We start from the raw sequence: 6,441 nt of genomic DNA on the forward strand, positions 1-6,441 counted from the left end.
GTACTGAAGGAATCAAGTGTCCAATGTACTGAAGGAATCAAGTATCCAATGTACTGCAGGAATCAAGTTTTCAGTGTACTGAAGGAATCAAGTGTTCAGTGTACTGAAGGAATCAAGTATCCAATGCACTGAAGGAATCAAGTATCCAATGTACTGAAGGAATCAAGTGTTCAATGTACTGAAGGAATCAAGTGTCCAATGTACTGAAGGAATCAAGTGTCCAATGCACTGAAGGAATCAAGTATCCAATGTACTGAAGGAATCAAGTATCCAATGTACTGCAGGAATCAAGTGTTCAATGTACTGCAGGAATCAAGTGTTCAGTGTACTGAAGGAATCAAGTGTTCAATGTGCTGAAGGAATCAAGTGTTCAATGTACTGAAGGAATCAAGTGTTCAATGTACTGAAGAAATCAAGTGTTCAATGTGCTGAAGGAATCAAGTATCCAATGTACTGAAGGAATCAAGTGTCCAATGCACTGAAGGAATCAAGTGTTCAATGTTCTGCAGGAATCAAGTGTTCAATGTACTGAAGGAATCAAGTGTTCAATGTACTGAAGGAATCAAGTGTCCAATGTGCTGAAGGAATCAAGTGTTCAGTGTACTGAAGGAATCAAGTGTTCAATGTACTTATGAAATCAAGTGTTCAATGCACTGAAGGAATCAAGTATCCAATGTACTGAAGGAATCAAGTGTTCAGTGTACTGAAGGAATCAAGTGTCCAATGTGCTGAAGGAATCAAGTGTTCAATGTACTGCAGGAATCAAGTGTCCAATGTGCTGAAGGAATCAAGTGTTCAATGTGCTGAAGGAATCAAGTGTTTAATGTGCTGAAGGAATCAAGTATCCAATGCACTGAAGGAATCAAGTGTTCAATGTACTGAAGGAATCAAGTGTTCAATGTACTGAAGGAATCAAGTATCCAATGCACTGAAGGAATCAAGTGTTCAATGCACTGAAGGAATCACGTGTTTAGTGTACTGAAGGAATCAAGTGTTCAGTGTACTGAAGGAATCAAGTATCCAATGCACTGAAGGAATCAAGTATCCAATGTACTGAAGGAATCAAGTGTTCAGTGTACTGAAGTAATCAAGTGTCCAATGTGCTGAAGGAATCAAGTGTTCAATGTACTGCAGGAATCAAGTGTTCAGTGTACTGAAGGAATCAAGTGTTCAGTGTACTGAAGGAATCAAGTATCCAATGCACTGAAGGAATCAAGTATCCAATGTACTGAAGGAATCAAGTGTTCAGTGTACTGAAGGAATCAAGTGTCCAATGTGCTGAAGGAATCAAGTGTTCAGTGTACTGAAGGAATCAAGTATCCAGTGTACTGAAGGAATCAAGTATCCAATGCACTGAAGGAATCAAGTGTTCAGTGTACTGAAGGAATCAAGTATCCAGTGCACTGAAGGAATCAAGTATCCAATGTACTGCAGGAATCAAGTGTTCAATGTACTGCAGGAATCAAGTGTTCAGTGTACTGAAGGAATCAAGTGTTCAATGTGCTGAAGGAATCAAGTGTTCAATGTACTGAAGGAATCAAGTGTTCAATGTACTGAAGAAATCAAGTGTTCAATGTGCTGAAGGAATCAAGTATCCAATGTACTGAAGGAATCAAGTGTCCAATGCACTGAAGGAATCAAGTGTTCAATGTTCTGCAGGAATCAAGTGTTCAATGTACTGAAGGAATCAAGTGTTCAATGTACTGAAGGAATCAAGTGTCCAATGTGCTGAAGGAATCAAGTGTTCAGTGTACTGAAGGAATCAAGTGTTCAATGTACTTATGAAATCAAGTGTTCAATACACTGAAGGAATCAAGTATCCAATGTACTGAAGGAATCAAGTGTTCAGTGTACTGAAGGAATCAAGTGTTCAATGTACTGCAGGAATCAACTGTTCAATGTACTTTAGGAATCAAGTGTTCAATGTACTGAAGGAATCAAGTATCCAATGCACTGAAGGAATCAAGTGTTCAGTGTACTGAAGGAATCAAATGTTCAGTGTACTGAAGGAATCAAGTGTTCAGTGCACTCAAGGAATCAAGTGTTCAGTGTACTGAAGGAATCAAGTGTTCAGTGTACTGAAGGAATCAAGTATCCAATGTACTGAAGGAATCAAGTATCCAATGTACTGAAGGAATCAAGTATCCAATGTACTGCAGGAATCAAGTTTTCAGTGTACTGAAGGAATCAAGTGTTCAGTGTACTGAAGGAATCAAGTATCCAATGCACTGAAGGAATCAAGTATCCAATGTACTGAAGGAATCAAGTGTTCAGTGTACTGAAGGAATCAAGTGTCCAATGTACTGAAGGAATCAAGTGTCCAATGCACTGAAGGAATCAAGTATCCAATGTACTGAAGGAATCAAGTATCCAATGTACTGCAGGAATCAAGTGTTCAATGTACTGCAGGAATCAAGTGTTCAGTGTACTGAAGGAATCAAGTGTTCAATGTGCTGAAGGAATCAAGTGTTCAATGTACTGAAGGAATCAAGTGTTCAATGTACTGAAGAAATCAAGTGTTCAATGTGCTGAAGGAATCAAGTATCCAATGTACTGAAGGAATCAAGTGTCCAATGCACTGAAGGAATCAAGTGTTCAATGTTCTGCAGGAATCAAGTGTTCAATGTACTGAAGGAATCAAGTGTTCAATGTACTGAAGGAATCAAGTGTCCAATGTGCTGAAGGAATCAAGTGTTCAGTGTACTGAAGGAATCAAGTGTTCAATGTACTTATGAAATCAAGTGTTCAATGCACTGAAGGAATCAAGTATCCAATGTACTGAAGGAATCAAGTGTTCAGTGTACTGAAGGAATCAAGTGTCCAATGTGCTGAAGGAATCAAGTGTTCAATGTACTGCAGGAATCAAGTGTCCAATGTGCTGAAGGAATCAAGTGTTCAATGTGCTGAAGGAATCAAGTGTTTAATGTGCTGAAGGAATCAAGTATCCAATGCACTGAAGGAATCAAGTGTTCAATGTACTGAAGGAATCAAGTGTTCAATGTACTGAAGGAATCAAGTATCCAATGCACTGAAGGAATCAAGTGTTCAATGCACTGAAGGAATCACGTGTTTAGTGTACTGAAGGAATCAAGTGTTCAGTGTACTGAAGGAATCAAGTATCCAATGCACTGAAGGAATCAAGTATCCAATGTACTGAAGGAATCAAGTGTTCAGTGTACTGAAGTAATCAAGTGTCCAATGTGCTGAAGGAATCAAGTGTTCAATGTACTGCAGGAATCAAGTGTTCAGTGTACTGAAGGAATCAAGTGTTCAGTGTACTGAAGGAATCAAGTATCCAATGCACTGAAGGAATCAAGTATCCAATGTACTGAAGGAATCAAGTGTTCAGTGTACTGAAGGAATCAAGTGTCCAATGTGCTGAAGGAATCAAGTGTTCAGTGTACTGAAGGAATCAAGTGTTCAGTGTACTGAAGGAATCAAGTATCCAATGCACTGAAGGAATCAAGTGTTCAGTGTACTGAAGGAATCAAGTATCCAATGCACTGAAGGAATCAAGTATCCAATGTACTGCAGGAATCAAGTGTTCAATGTACTGCAGGAATCAAGTGTTCAGTGTACTGAAGGAATCAAGTGTTCAATGTGCTGAAGGAATCAAGTGTTCAATGTACTGAAGGAATCAAGTGTTCAATGTACTGAAGAAATCAAGTGTTCAATGTGCTGAAGGAATCAAGTATCCAATGTACTGAAGGAATCAAGTGTCCAATGCACTGAAGGAATCAAGTGTTCAATGTTCTGCAGGAATCAAGTGTTCAATGTACTGAAGGAATCAAGTGTTCAATGTACTGAAGGAATCAAGTGTCCAATGTGCTGAAGGAATCAAGTGTTCAGTGTACTGAAGGAATCAAGTGTTCAATGTACTTATGAAATCAAGTGTTCAATACACTGAAGGAATCAAGTATCCAATGTACTGAAGGAATCAAGTGTTCAGTGTCCTGAAGGAATCAAGTGTCCAATGTGCTGAAGGAATCAAGTGTTCAATGTACTGCAGGAATCAAGTGTCCAATGTGCTGAAGGAATCAAGTGTTTAATGTGCTGAAGGAATCAAGTATCCAATGTACTGAAGGAATCAAGTGTTCAATGTACTGAAGGAATCAAGTGTTCAATGTGCTGAAGGAATCAAGTATCCAATGTACTGAAGGAATCAAGTATCCAATGCACTGAAGGAATCAAGTGTTCAATGTACTGCAGGAATCAAGTGTCCAATGTGCTGAAGGAATCAAGTGTTCAGTGTACTGAAGGAATCAAGTATGCAATCCACTGAAGGAATCAAGTGTTCAATGTACTGAAGGAATCAAGTGTTCAATGTACTGAAGGAATCAAGTGTCCAATGTGCTGAAGGAATCAAGTGTTCAGTGTACTGAAGGAATCAAGTGTTCAATGTACTTATGAAATCAAGTGTTCAATGTGCTGAAGGAATCAAGTATCCAATGTACTGAAGGAATCAAGTATCCAATGCACTGAAGGAATCAAGTGTTCAATGTACTGCAGGAATCAAGTGTCCAATGTGCTGAAGGAATCAAGTGTTCAATGTGCTGACGGAATCAAGTGTTTAATGTGCTGAAGGAATCAAGTATCCAATGCACTGAAGGAATCAAGTGTTCAATGTACTGAAGGAATCAAGTGTTCAATGTACTGAAGGAATCAAGTATCCAATGCACTGAAGGAATCAAGTGTTCAATGCACTGAAAGAATCAAGTGTTTAGTGTACTGAAGGAATCAAGTGTTCAGTGTACTGAAGGAATCAAGTATCCAATGCACTGAAGGAATCAAGTGTCCAATGTACTGAAGGAATCAAGTGTTCAGTGTACTGAAGGAATCAAGTGTCCAATGTGCTGAAGGAATCAAGTGTTCAATGTACTGCAGGAATCAAGTGTTCAGTGTACTGAAGGAATCAAGTGTTCAATGTGCTGAAGGAATCAAGTGTTCAATGTACTGAAGGAATCAAGTGTTCAATGTGCTGAAGAAATCAAGTGTTCAATGTGCTGAAGGAATCAAGTATCCAATGCACTGAAGGAATCAAGTGTTCAATGTACTGAAGGAATTAAGTGTCCAATGTGCTGAAGGAATCAAGTGTTCAGTGTACTGAAGGAATCAAGTGTCCAATGTGCTGAAGGAATCAAGTGTTCAATGTACTGCAGGAATCAAGTGTTCAGTGTACTGAAGGAATCAAGTGTTCAGTGTACTGAAGGAATCAAGTATCCAATGCACTGAAGGAATCAAGTATCCAATGTACTGAAGGAATCAAGTGTTCAGTGTACTGAAGGAATCAAGTGTCCAATGTGCTGAAGGAATCAAGTGTTCAGTGTACTGAAGGAATCAAGTGTTCAGTGTACTGAAGGAATCAAGTATCCAATGCACTGAAGGAATCAAGTGTTCAGTGTACTGAAGGAATCAAGTATCCAGTGCACTGAAGGAATCAAGTATCCAATGTACTGCAGGAATCAAGTGTTCAATGTACTGCAGGAATCAAGTGTTCAGTGTACTGAAGGAATCAAGTGTTCAATGTGCTGAAGGAATCAAGTGTTCAATGTACTGAAGGAATCAAGTGTTCAATGTACTGAAGAAATCAAGTGTTCAATGTGCTGAAGGAATCAAGTATCCAATGTACTGAAGGAATCAAGTGTCCAATGCACTGAAGGAATCAAGTGTTCAATGTTCTGCAGGAATCAAGTGTTCAATGTACTGAAGGAATCAAGTGTTCAATGTACTGAAGGAATCAAGTGTCCAATGTGCTGAAGGAATCAAGTGTTCAGTGTACTGAAGGAATCAAGTGTTCAATGTACTTATGAAATCAAGTGTTCAATACACTGAAGGAATCAAGTATCCAATGTACTGAAGGAATCAAGTGTTCAGTGTACTGAAGGAATCAAGTGTCCAATGTGCTGAAGGAATCAAGTGTTCAATGTACTGCAGGAATCAAGTGTCCAATGTGCTGAAGGAATCAAGTGTTTAATGTGCTGAAGGAATCAAGTATCCAATCTACTGAAGGAATCAAGTGTTCAATGTACTGAAGGAATCAAGTGTTCAATGTGCTGAAGGAATCAAGTATCCAATGTACTGAAGGAATCAAGTATCCAATGCACTGAAGGAATCAAGTGTTCAATGTACTGCAGGAATCAAGTGTCCAATGTGCTGAAGGAATCAAGTGTTCAATGTACTGAAGGAATCAAGTATGAATCCACTGAAGGAATCAAGTGTTCAATGTACTGAAGGAATCAAGTGTTCAATGTACTGAAGGAATCAAGTGTCCAATGTGCTGAAGGAATCAAGTGTTCAGTGTACTGAAGGAATCAAGTGTTCAATGTACTTATGAAATCAAGTGTTCAATGTGCTGAAGGAATCAAGTATCCAATGTACTGAAGGAATCAAGTATCCAATGCACTGAAGGAATCAAGTGTTCAATGTACTGCAGGAATCAAG

The sequence above is a fragment of the Haliotis asinina genome, chromosome 5, assembly GCF_037392515.1.
Source record: "Haliotis asinina isolate JCU_RB_2024 chromosome 5, JCU_Hal_asi_v2, whole genome shotgun sequence".
Classification (NCBI taxonomy): Eukaryota; Metazoa; Mollusca; class Gastropoda; order Lepetellida; family Haliotidae; genus Haliotis; species Haliotis asinina.